The 14,096-nt window shown below is 42.4% G+C and overlaps 1 protein-coding gene across 2 annotated transcripts in view; it reads left to right on the top strand.

Annotated features, from left to right (window-relative positions):
* Nucleotides 1-14,096, top strand: part of plppr1 (phospholipid phosphatase related 1) — a 43,073-nt gene that overhangs the window by 13,349 nt on the left and 15,628 nt on the right. The gene's annotated exons all lie outside the window — the stretch shown is intronic.

Genomic DNA, 14,096 nt, shown 5'->3' with positions numbered 1-14,096 from the left:
TAAGTTTCTGGCTATGACGGGCTTTTGAAAACAGATTAGCCCAGGCCAGTTGAAGAAACTATCTTGTTTAAGATACATTTAACAAACAGTACTCAATATTGTTTTGGATGTAATTCCTCCATGCCCAGATATTTCTGTTTTATATCAATCATGCTAGATATGGATGGGCTAGAAGACGTTTTTTACCATATCCTCAGCCAGCCTGAAGAATTTAATTGTTCTGTCCTGGTGACTCGCCCCAGTCTTCGTCAGGCTTTGATAATTCTGCTGTAGGGGTTTATTATTGGGATCACTGAAGATCATTGTGCTATTATAGGGCTTGTATTGGAAGCTGCAGCTGTGCTTTTGAAAACTGAAATAGAGTTTCTTTGGTAAAGAATGAACTTGTGGTGCAGTTGCAGTGGCGCACTCTAAAGGACATCACATCATTCACAAAAGGACCCTTCATATTCCGGCTGCATGTGTTCTGTCTTCCTCTGTACACTCTCTGGGTGTAGCTCCTGAAATTATTATCACTGAAGTGGTACATTCATGGATACAGCTTTAGCAGGTTTTGGTGCTTTTCCACTGCATGGTACCTGCTCTACTGTACTATGCTTATATTTCATTAGGCAAATCTGATACCTGGTATCTAGTACATGAAACGGGGACTTTTTATTACCATCTCGCTTGTGATACAGGTGTGCTGAGTGTTAAAGCATTTATGAAAACATTAACACTGATTTAAATTTGACTGTTGTATGTCCATATTATTTCATTCACAATATTAATGTACCTTGTATTGTACTTTTATTTCTAATATATAGTTCATTCTAAACTCTATCACTATCAGCCCTGCCACTTTCAGCCTATTTCATATGTTCATATTCTATCACCTTTCAGTAACAAGAAACACCTCGTCGCAGCGCTGTTTCAATAGCTGAAATGTAGCCTGTGATCAAGGACGCCAGACAGTTGGCATTGTCCACCCCTGAAGATATTAGGTAGATTAATGAATAGAGATAGAGATATTTTTTGTTTGTTTGTGGCTGGTTTTGTGCCGCATCTATGACCTCCCCACATCTTTATTCTCGACACATTTGAAAACTGGGTTGAAGACATCCTCTGTATTTCTGAGACATTGTTCACAGCGCTGGCCGAGTATTTAATTAAAATTTCCCTCAAATCCCCTTAATCATTGAGAACCGGCTGACGACACTTCAAAGCCTGTTTCGCGCTGAGAGACGCGGGTATTTCCTGCTCACTTCTAACTGGCTTTCCTGCACAATATACACCCTTTGCTGTGTTGCTAAAGCCATGAATAGTGCCTGCCAAATACTCAAAGCTGTATAGCCCTGATACAGAGCCAAGCTTAGCTAGCTTAGCCTCCTGCTAGTGTAGTGTTTAAAGTGATCTTGAGCTACAGAGGTGGAGTATAAGTAAGATGGACATATTGGCATTTGGCAGACCTTTGGATGTCCTCAAATAAACACACACATGTATACACACACACACAAGAAAACTTGTTTCTGTGAATTGTGGGGACATTTTACAGACTACAGTGCATTTAATGGAGACTTACAATAACCTTAACCCTAACTTGTACTAGCTTAACCTTAGCCTTATCTAACATTTAACCTTAACATATCTTCACCTTCAGCTGTTCTGAGTTGTGTTGTGGGGACCAGCTTTTGGAAGGAAGGGAAGCCATCATAATGTGAGTGTGTAAGCAAGTTCTGGTCCCCGCAACATCATATATTCCTGTTTTTTTTCTCACACACAAAGTCCCCTTTTGATTTTATAGCTCATCATATTCTGTCCCGGAATTTTGACAGCTAACTAACTCGCCAGCTGTCAGATGCCAGTGGTCTTGTCCTTTTATCACCCAGAGGAAAACTGAGCCATTTCACACTGGCAGGGTATGGCAGGACTGTCCTACAGCCAGACTCACACTAGAGGGCTATGTGTAAGAAACATATTAAGGTAATGTGTATCTAAGTGTGCTGCCACTCATGGGGGTTAGGTAAGAGATTATCTCAACCAACCTCTTCTTTCTTTAATGCCCGTTACTCACTGGCAGCGAGAGTCATGTTTTGCTTTCACAGACACTGACAAAACGGCTGTGCGCGCATCTCCTATCTCCTCTTGATGTTTCTCTTCCTGGATCTGCTTATTATAGAGCTCTGAGAGCACAAGACTTAATGAAAACATAATACTACTGAAACACATTGGTGGGTTAGAAGGGGGCAGTGTGAGACATATTTGCAATGCTTGATTTTTAAAATGTATTTATTTATACATATTTTTTGAGGACCATTATATTTGTGCATAACACTAGTGCGAGGTAGAGTTGCAAAAACTACAAGAGTGAGTTGATTATCACAGTGTGGCTTCTGTTGTTTTGTTGCATCATCAGAAGAAAGTGTTTGTGGCAGAGACAGAGCTTTGAACAACAGCAGCACAATGAGATCAAGAAAGCAAGACCTGAAAAGTTAGTGTGCAGTATACGATATGCAGTTCCACAGTATTTCCACCGTGCACAAACAAAACAAAAGCACCAGTCTTCAACACATTTCCTGCTCCTGCTGATAGTGGAGAAATGCTTTAATTAACCAGCCTAAATAGGTAATGCCTGCTGAGTAAATAGGATGTTGCTATAATGCTTTGTTGAAAATGGAATGTGTTGTAAAAGAGATGAACATTTCAGTGGTCCTGCAAGGATAATAATAGTGTGTTTCAAGGCTAAATCTGTTTTTAGGATACCTTCACTGTGATAAAGTTGAGGCTTAAAATCACAACTGTGCCGGTTGTTTATGCCAGCCCATAAATAGAGTAACGTTTAATGCAGAAACCTTTAGTTAGTGATTTAATGAGAGATCCTGTGGACAAATGTGCTCTAATGAGATATCAGTAATTAAAAGCACTATAGGTGGAATCACAAGTAGAACAGTGGGTCAGCATACCGAGAGATTTTGGACAGTTTCAAGCTCCCAACTTTGTGGGAACAGTTTGAGAATGGCGGTGTCCTGCTCCAACATGACTGTGCACCTGTGCACAAAGCAAGGTGCATAAAGACATGGATGAGCGAGTTTAGAAGAAGGGGGAAAATAGTAATAGTTCATTATTAATTCATAAAAGTTTGAATAGTTTTACATTATTGGTGACAAATACGTTTAAAACTAACTCGGACTTCTTGTATTCAGTAATATTTTGATAGGGCATAGAGTGAATATATTTCTGCAATATTGTAGATTAAATAATAAAAATTGCATAATTAAAAACTTTAATAATAAGATGAAGCATTTTCAGATTATTTATTCATTCATTATCTGTAACCCTTATCTAGTTCAGGGTCGCGGTAGGTCCAGAGCCTACCTGGAATCATTGGGCGCAAGGCAGGGATACACCCTGGGCAACACACACACTCACACCTACGGACACTTTTGAGTCACCAATCCACCTACCAACATGTGTTTTTGGACTGTGGGAGGAAACCCACGCAGACACAGAGAGAACACACCACACTCCTCACAGACAGTCACCCGGAGGAAACCCACGCAGACACAGGGAGAACACACCACACTCCTCACCTGGAGTGGGAATTGAACCCACAACCTCCAGGTCCCTGGAGCTGTGTGACTGCGACACTACCTGCTGCTCCACAGTGCCGCCCATTTTCAGATTAATCTTTATTAAGTTAACATGTATTTCTATCAGAAACATGGCCATATTTTTTAGTCAATTAATATATATTTGAAAAATGAAGCCGTTATAGGATTAATCAGGCATTAGAGCTGGGGTATTCATCTCCAGTCCCGTGGGGCTAGTGCCCAGCACTCCTTGTAAATTCCACTACTCAAATACGTGCCCTAAACCTGGAAATTAACTGGTGAGCGGTCTGTGATGTTTTTAAGCCCTGTGACACTGTGCCTTCAGGATGAGAAATAGTCTCCCCTGTCCTATTGTTGATTATTTCATACTGCGGATGTTGTTAGTCTGTCTTTGAGTCATTAGTATGCTCATCACTAACGTACTAATGACGTACAAAGCAAAGACCTGCCTAACACGTGCAATTTGGGTTGCTATGATGCAACGCGGAGCCAAGACCAAAAGCGGAGATTATGTAGTGTGTGTCACAACATCACCGCGTCAGTGTTATGTACATGCCTCCTCTCTTCGCTGGTGAATAATCCTGCCCATGAAATGGCTTCACAACTGAGAAGCCTGTTCAATATGGTGACATATGTTAGTTACCTTCCCCTCCAGTGACTTACTGTGCAGGAGCCTGGAGGCTGTCCATCTCGTTCTGTTCTTCCTGCCCCTGTGGTCAGCGCCTGTGCCAGTTTATCGTAAAAATGCCCTAGCCTTCTGAAAGCACGGGTGGGTGCTATTTTAGTTTAGAATTATAGTCTTAATAATTGTTGCTGTTCAAAGAAAACATGTCCAAAAAGAGTAGTTTTATAGAAGGGAAAAACCTTCTTTACTTTCAGTGGAAGTCAATGTAAATGTAAATTTATTCCAAGTAATTTTAGAGCATTTTTGTTGGTTTTCAACACAATGTAAAGGACAGCTGCGGTGTTCTAATGATGAAGTAAACTAAAAACATGGAGATGCATGTTTTTATTTGAAATATAATACTAGATCACACTAGATGCTGGAATATTTTCATTGAGAATTAGATTAGAGCTGGACGATACGGCGAAAAATTTATTTCACAGTATATTTCTGAATTTCGGTCAGTACAGTATCATTTCGGTAAATGAACAATTAATAAAGCTTCTAAAAAACTGCCAAGAACTGAAAGCGACATGACATCACCGTCCAACATCAACCTCCTGGCTTTGTCAATATTAATATTTTCAAACTAACTTTAAAATTGAGTGCAATAAACTTGCAACAGCGCCCTCTAATGTTGTAGTGACAAATGCTGTAAATGTATACTGAAACGTATAAACATTAGTGAGGTCCAGTACTGATGTAGGTTGAAAAATGATCCCAGAGATATCAGATGGAGCGCTATGCTGGGTCGTCCCGACATCCAAACAATCTCGGCTTACTTGGTCTTTCTAACAATGTAACTTCACGCAACTTAGAAATAACCTATGAGCTTTGATTGATGTTTAGTTTTCAAATATATTTATATCCAAACAGCCATCTTCCCTCAAAATCCTTTAGCAAGACTTCCGTGAAACAACAAATATCAACGTATAAACCTACTATGGAGTAAACAAAGAGCAGAGCCAATGTTGTCCTCTCTATCGTAAATGACAAAATATGAAAGTTGCTCCAAAGTTGAAGTTCAGGTCACATTTGTTCGATTGTCTAAATGCATTACGACAGCCCTACATTCACGAATAAAGACTAAAGAGGACTGGTAATGCCTGGCAAACTGCTGAGGTGTACCTTCTTCTGCACTGATGGCCTCATACCTGGAGAACACCACTACACCCGCACCATCTGTTACTGACTGCATTTCAAATGGACTAACAGCTTGGAAGGAGAAAGAGAAAGCTTGGAGAAGAGCAACAATACAGCACATGGTGTAGAGTGAATTTTATACTTTGGAGACAATCCTTTTGAACTGCCATGTGTTTAGTGTAACTGCCAAAGTTGTGCACTTCCCTGTGTTCTTTTTCAAGAGAGATACATGACCAGTGGCTACTGTGCAGTTTAATTATTGATATTTATAAAGATTCTGTTCTGGGCCAGGTTTGCTCACTGTGGTTATAAAACCTCAAGTGTGTGGCGTGTGGTGAACTTTAGGCTTGCCCCTTTCAGTTTGGAAAACAATGGGCTGATGTTTGAAAGTGTTGCTGAAATATAAAGCAGTATGAGTCCTCTGTTTATTTAATTTCCTTTTCTTAATGCTGTAAGAACAAAACTTCACCATTTTCCTTCTTTTATTTTTCTTCTTCTTAAGCTGCCCTTTGACTTTATTATGGACCAATCACAACGGTTCAAAATTGTATAGAATTAAATGAAGAAATCATAAACATTTGCATTAAGTTTTCTTTCTCCTGATATGACATAATGCAGACAAAATGCACGGAAATAAATGATGTATGAAGTTGGAGCTCTAATGAAAATCCTCTGTGAAGACCTGACTGTTTCTTTCTGAAGTGCTTGAGAAACAAAGAAAGGCTAGTGTTATGATGCAGCTTGGAAAACCCTGAGCAAACAAGTGGGGAAACATTTAGAAGTGCAGCTTCAAGACAGATGTACTGCATGATACAATTAAGCAATTAACATCCTACTGTGCGTGGCATGTTGAGGTCCAACCTGACCTTGATTTTGGAGGCAATAGGAAGGATAGCAGACGCTTCATTCTCAATGTTGGCCTATAATGCTTTGGCTGAAATGTTGGCTACTGTAGTTACACATACATTTCACTGTATGTGGCATTAGAAATGTTTTTTTTTTACTAAAACATTGGCAAAAATATATATTTAAGTATCCATTCATTCATCATCTGTAAGCGCTTATCCAGTATAGGGTCACGGTGGGTCCAGAGCCTACCTGGAATCATTGGGCGCAAGGCGGGAATACACTCTGGAGGGGGCGCCAGTCCTTCACAGGGCAACACACACACACTCACACACATTCAATCACACACTCACACCTACGGGCACTTTTGAGTCGCCAATCCACCTACCAACGTGTGTTTTTGGACTGTGGGTGGAAACCGGAGCACCCAGAAGAAACACACACTGACACAGGGAGAACACACCAAACTCCTCACAGACAGTCACCCGGAGGAAACCTACGCAGACACAGGGAGAACACACCAAACTCCTCACAGACAGTCACCCGGAGGAAACCCACATGGACACGGAGAACACACCACACTCCTCACAGACAGTCACCCGGAGGAAACCCACGTGGACACAGGGAGAACACACCACACTCCTCACAGTATAAATAAGTAAATAAAATAAAATAAAATAAACAAATATGGCCTTGATGAAGGTAAAACCTCTTTATCAGCAAATTAATTCAATCACATAAAAAATCAGCAGAAAATGCTGTGTTCTTCCCTCTAGTGTGTGTTCTTACTTGCACTTTAGAAATAAATAAAACATGCATTCAAACTTCTGCATAGGTGTTGTGTATTGCATTAACAGAGTCTCAGCAGAGTAAAAGCTGCAGTGTTTTGTTGCTAGTGTTCTAACCTTGTTCAGAATTCCCAGATGCTCAGTTAGTGATTCTGCTAGTCAGAATACAAGAAAACCCTGCTGGATTCTGTATCACCGGCAGATCTGGAACAAATAGGAAATCTCTAAAGACACTGCTCCTTAAAGGAATTCTCCAGCAATTTTCAACCTTATCTGCAGTGTACTGCCCACTGCTTCTGCTAGAGCTGCATTTATAATCAGTGGGTAAATAAAAAGGGTACAAGAGAATGCATCACACCCTCATAGTAGCTGACCACATGCTACACATCTCTGATGATGTCTCTACACCTCAGAAAACAGCCAATGCACTGACACCTAGTGGCCTTGGTGTGCCTGGAATTTGGTACAAAACCTGCTTTAAACATGGCTGCCCCTGTTTGGAGGACCGTTCCTATGGGGAATGAACCGGTTCATGCTGGGACTACAAAGCAGTGATTCTGAGCTGTAATAAAACATTTTATAATCATTCATCTAGTGCATGTTAGGCCTGATACCGTTCCACCTTCAGGTTCAGTGAGTTCGTTCTAGCAGTGCTCTTCTCTGCTGAATGTGTGCAGCCTGTTGTTCCTGTAAGGTGTGAAGCTGGGTGTCTTCTGCTTCTCTCTGCCTCAGCTCTCTTCAGCTCTTGCTACAGTTCAGCCATTTCCCTGAGAACAGCTGCGCTCCAGTGCACAGAGTGAATTATTTATCCCCAAAACCTGCTCACCGAGCCCACGGGCCCCTCAGCTCGGCTGTTTAGCCTCCGCAAGCCTCGGGCAGATGTGAGGGGTGTGTACGACAGAGAAACAGAAACAGAGGGACTGATTAGTGCGGAGGGAAGAAATTAAGACGTGACATGACATGGGTCTGCAGTCGGGGAGGAAAAACATATCAGTGCGTCGTGATGAGTCGATGTGAGGGCGGCAACTGAGCTGCACTGATATAAGGACGCTGTTGTGTTCCGTTAAGGGGGAAATGAACAATATCCATTTAGTGTAAAGACAAACCCTAGGAATACAAGAGAATGACATTTACCAGAGGCAGATGTATAAACCTCTGCGCGTATAGTGTATGCTGCTACAGCTGTTTTATTTTTTTTTTTCCAAAACGTAAATCATGTCACTTTTGCAGGAAGAAGACCACTTTCTTGGGTAAAGACACCCCCTGGTGAATTCTACATCAGTGTCGTGCACTCAAGTTGTGTCCTACAGATACTTCTTTAATTGTGGTCTGTATACGTTTGCCTTAATGATGTTCTCATTTCCTCAAGCATCACATTGTGTGTGTGTGTGATTTAATTATCACAGATCTAAAGGAAACATATCTTAAAATTGCAGTGAGGTTTTTTTTCGGCACGGTGGTGCAGCAGGTTAGTGTCGCTGTCACACAGCTAAAGGGACCTGGAGGTTGTGGGTTCAAGTCCCGCTCCGGGTGACTGTCTGTGAGGAGTGTGGTGTGTTCTCCCTGTGTCTGTGTGGGTTTCCTCCGGGTGACTGTCTGTGAGGAGTGTGGTGTGTTCTCCCTGTGTCCGCATAGGTTTGCTCCGGGTGACTGTCTGTGAGGAGTGTGGTGTATTCTTCCTGTGTCTGCATGGGTTTTCTCCCACAGTCCAAAAACACACGTTGTTAGGTGGATTGATGACTCAAGAGTCCCTAGGAGTGAGTAAGTGTGTGTCGCCCTGTAAAGGACTGGTGCCCCCTTCAGGGTGTGTTCCTGCCTTGTGCCCGGTGACTCAGGTAGGCTCTGGACCCACTCCAACCCTGAAGTGGATAAGTCGTTACAGACAATGAATGAATGAATAAAACAAGGATCTCTAAAGTATTCCCTAAAGTATAAAAGTCTCTGCCCTAGGAAAGGACATGCAGTCTAGTCGTGTTCCGATTCTGCCTTTGAAAACGAAAGCCAGGTAACGAGAGATGAGACTGTCCAGTATCCGACTGATTCCCCTGGAGATGAATGCTTATTCCCCTGTCTTCCTCTCTCTCTCTTGCTCTCTCTCACACCAGTCAGATTCTATCTCTCTCATCCTCTATGTATACCCCAACCCTCTCATTCACTGCCTCTTCTGTTTTTAAGTGAAACACTGCCCCCTGCTGTAAGAAACTGTGCTACACACACTCCTCCCCGTCCACGTTTTATAGAATCTGCTTATTGTCTTGTGGCTTGAGAGATGTTTAAACGAGTCCCACATTAATGAGTTAAAGCTCTGGAAGGGATTGTAATTCTCTGCCTTTTAAAGCTCCCTGCTGTTCAGTTAAAGGCACAGTGTTGGGTCACACCCACCTGGGTCATTTCACTTGCACAACATTATGAGAAAATGCTACAGAGTATAAAACGGCTAAAAACAAGGCTCTGCACAGATACCTTTTTATTTTCTCTCCCACCATTGGTGCAAAAAGTGTTATTTTACACTCAAAAGCACAACAATTGTTTTGAGGTCCAGCTGGGATCTAAACTAAAGCAAATAATGTGAAGTTATAATTCAGGGTGGTTTTCTAACCTGGATGTCAGCTGTAAGGCTGCTGTGGGAAAGGGTCAGGGTTAAGTCAACACCTCCAGGCTATTGGCAAACATCAGAAAATCTCTTCCATTTACACTTGCACCGAGGGCATTTGGAACACTTTAGTCTTACAGAAGAGCTTGAGTCTATTTTCTGCCCCTTCATTCAAAGCCATCTACCCACAGTGGAGTGGTCACATGCTTCTACACCACACACCATGCTTCACTCAAATAATTAGACTGTGCTTTCTAACCCCTACAGAATTCCGTAGAAGACGTTAACGTGGTCACTGTGGCGTTCTTAATAATAACATGATGTTACTAATGTACTTTTCTGCTCATCAATAGATGGAGGTCTCAGGGAAATGACTGTTTTAATATTTATTTATTTTTTTAATCTACACAATGAAACACTCGTCTGAGTGTAGAGCTGGACGATACGAGCAAAATTTATATCGCACTATATTTCCTAATTTTGGCCAATACGATATGATTCTGATATCGATATGAACAATAAAAAAAGCCACTGGAAAACTGCCAAGAATTGAAAGCAACATGACATCACCATCAAACAACTACCTCTGGGCTTTGTCAATATTAATATTTTTAAACTAACGTTAAAATCGTGTACAATGAACTGTTGGCAGTGCCCTCTATTGAAAATCAATCAGTGACAGCTGCTGTAAATTAATACCGAAATATTGAAAATGTGGTTAAAATTCATAAAATTGTTATTGAATCTTTTTATATTGCGATATATATTGATATTCAATTATTGTCCAGCTCTATGTGAGTGCGTGAAAATTTGGGCATAACAGTGGAATAAATTAGTTTAACAATATGATTAATTGATTAATTACAGTTAAATTTTTTTAAAAATAAACGAATAATTGTGCGAATGTTATTGTTTTATGTGTACGCTGATATTTACAAACACTACACCTACAACATGTTACGTGTAAAGACATATTAGTGTGTTTTTATTTTATAAGGTTGATGCCGTCTAAAAAAACAACTACAGGGGGTCCTCGACTTTTGACGTTGATCCGTTCCTACGTCGCGCCGTAAACCGATTTTCGGTGTAAGTCGGAACATACGTACATACTGTATGTGAATTACATACTGTAAGCACTTATCCTCTCCTAACACCTATCCTCCTCGGTCCCGAGCCGCGGAACCGTTGAACCGCGCACACCACACATGAAGTTCACGTTACGACGTTTACGACGCAAAACCACTTAAGTCGAAACAAGGCTTTATACAGTAAATGGGAGATGTGTCGTAACCAGGAAACATCGTAACTCAGGACTGACGTAACCTGAGGACCTCCTGTACAATTGGCTAATACACTGCAGTAAAACATAATTGTAGTAACATAATTCTGTTGTTATAAGCCAGTTGTAAGTTTAGTTTATATTTTACAATTTATTTGTTGGAACTGTGGTTCTTAACTCAGAATTTAAACTAAAGTTTGCTAAGCAAGGGGAGCATTTCACTCACCCCGCCTACGAGCACAGCCATTGGCTCACAAGCCTAGGGAACTGGCTCAGTACTGAAACGTCTTCATGAATTAGGCTGTGCTATGTGTAAATAAAATATAAATGAAGCACTGATAGACCGGGCTCTGATTACAGGCACTGAACCTGCTGCATAAACTGTGCTCTAATCTCACGCTGTAGGAAAGCTTCATGAATCAGACGATGAAGTGTTTGTGTCGTTCGGTTTTGAAGATTAAGAGCCCTTACCAACAGACTCACATCGAGGCATGTTTTCAGAAGGCGACAAAGTGGATGGTAAATGAAAAGGTGTAATATCCACAATGAGGACATTTCAGCTGGGTGTGAAATAGCCACATTGTTGTGTAAAGAGCTTCGGCGAAATCGGAGGCCATGGCTGTTGTCTTTCAGCCGTTATTTACAAGCTCCGTGCCACTGAAACCATGAATTATAAGCTTTCTCTGTTTACATCGGTTTGGATTTGAGAAGTCTGTAGGTGTGTGACCAGCTTTATCACAGCGCACACCAGCGTGAAAGATGAAGTTAATGTTCCAGAAAAGCAGTAGAGTGCCGCAATGCATTTGCTTCCCTCTCAGCTGCAGGTTTGTTGGCAAGGCATGAAATCTCTTCATGGTCATCTACACACAAATGAGGGACCACCTTTTTTTTGCAGGAGATTTCATCAGACGCGCTTATGCAGACAGATCGCAGGTGATGAGCGTGCTCAGCAGTTTTTTTTTTTCTTAGTTTAGTTTCTGGAACCTTTCTCCAAGCCAGAGTATCCCATTAGAATACATTAGTTCTGCCCACTATCTTCCGCAGAGGAAGGCAAAGTGAAATATTTTTTTGGAGCGCTGGTTAGAGGAGTGGAGGAGAGGTGCTGGAATTCTGTTCTGAGTTTAATCTCCCTGCCATAGGCTTGGATTACTTGGTCACAGCAGATTATTAATAATTGAATTCTGATTGAAGTCTTAACTGTTTGAGGTGGAGTAGACAGTGAACCCTGTGTGGATGATAATGACCATCGTACGAGTTGGACTCCCCTAACATGACTTTTGACTAATGTTTGAGTTTTTAGGTTTTTATTTCATGCCCTGGACATTTTTAGAGGATTTCACACCCAGTGCTGCCTCGTGTCTAATAGAGGAACATCTACACAAACGGAACCGAGTTCAATTCAAATCATTTTAAAACGGCAGATAAGGTTGACTTTTCTGTTGTTATTGCAGTACTGGCCTTGGCTCTGCTGCTGTTGCTAATGGCTGAAACAGAGAAATGAATCCACAAACGTTTGTTCTGAGAGCATTTTTAATATTTGGTATAAATGATGCCATGTCGCCTAGTCGTCCAACATCAGTAACTGACCTCAGTTGTGTTCTAACAGCTTGTGTAATGCCTTCATAGATGAGTTTCGGCTGCAACAGACTTTGTGTTACGGCTCTTGATTTTAGGAAAAACATTGGATGAATGTCTCCAAATTTTAGATGCTGCCCTGACCATTGTAGAACATGGTTGTGGGTTTGATTCCCGCTCCAGGTGACTGTCTGTGAGGAGTGTGGTGTGTTCTCTCTGTGTCTGCGTGGGTTTCCTCCGGGTGACTGTCTGTGAGGAGTGTGGTGTGTTCTCCCTGTGTCCGTGTGGGTTTCCTCCGGGTGACTGTCTGTGAGGAGTGTGGTGTGTTCTCCCTGTGTCTGCGTGGGTTTCCTCAGGGTGACTGTCTGTGAGGAGTATGGTGTGTTCTCCCTGTGTCTGCGTGGGTTTCCTCAGGGTGACTGTCTGTGAGGAGTATGGTGTGTTCTCCCTGTGTCTGCGTGGGTTTCCTCAGGGTGACTGTCTGTGAGGAGTGTGGTGTGTTCTCCCTGTGTCTGCGTGGGTTTCCTCAGGGTGACTGTCTGTGAGGAGTATGGTGTGTTCTCCCTGTGTCTGCGTGGGTTTCCTCTGGGTGACTGTCTGTGAGGAGTGTGGTGTGTTCTCCCTGTGTCTGCGTGGGTTTCCTCAGGGTGACTGTCTGTGAAGAGTATGGTGTGTTCTCCCTGTGTCCGTGTGGGTTTCCTCAGGGTGACTGTCTGTGAGGAGTGTGGTGTGTTCTCCCTGTGTCTGCGTGGGTTTCCTCCGGGTGACTGTCTGTGAGGAGTGTGGGGTGTTTCCCTGTGTCTGCGTGGGTTTCCTCCGGGTGACTGTCTGTGAGGAGTGTGGTCTGTTCTCCCTGTGTCTGCGTGGGTTTCCTCCGGGTGACTGTCTGTGAGGAGTGTGGTGTGTTCTCCCTGTGTCTGCGTGGGTTTCCTCCGGGTGACTGTCTGTGAGGAGTGTGGTGTGTTCTCCCTGTGTCTGCGTGGGTTTCCTCCGGGTGACTGTCTGTGAGGAGTGTCGTGTGTGTTCTCCCTGTGTCTGCGTGGGTTTCCTCCGGGTGACTGTCTGTGAGGAGTTTGGTGTGTTCTCCCTGTGTCTGTGTGGGTTTCCTCCAGGTGCTCCGGTTTCCACCCACAGTCAAAAAACACACGTTGGTAGGTGGATTGGCGACTCAAAAGTGTCCGTGTGTGTGTGTGTGTGTGTCTGTGTTGCCCTGTGAAGGACTGGCGCCCCCCTCCAGGGTGTATTCCCGCCTTGTGCCCAATGATTCCAGGTAGGCTCTGGACCCACCGCGACCCTGAACAGGATAAGGGTTACAGATGAATGAATGAATGAATGAATATATATTCTCACCGCTGTCCAAATAAAAACATATATCTCCAAAATAGTAAGAAAATCCTTTTTAACTTTGAATAGAGGTCAATGTAAAGTAGATTTTATTTTGTAGTTTTGTAGCGTTTCTATTGGTCCAATCGTGAAAAATGTTGTAATAGTGAAGGCTTGAGCTTTTCCACCCAAAACAAAAAGTGCTGTGTTAGAGGATGGAGCTTCTGCTTGGGTTTCTACCCTTGTGATAAAATGCTTGGTTTCTGCTGGTGTCTGTGTTTGCAGCTGTAAACAG

Source organism: Hoplias malabaricus, chromosome 18 (genome assembly GCF_029633855.1).
Source record: "Hoplias malabaricus isolate fHopMal1 chromosome 18, fHopMal1.hap1, whole genome shotgun sequence".
Taxonomy (NCBI): Eukaryota; Metazoa; Chordata; class Actinopteri; order Characiformes; family Erythrinidae; genus Hoplias; species Hoplias malabaricus.
Note: the sequence above shows the minus strand (reverse complement) of the source record. Positions and strands in the feature narration are given on the sequence as shown.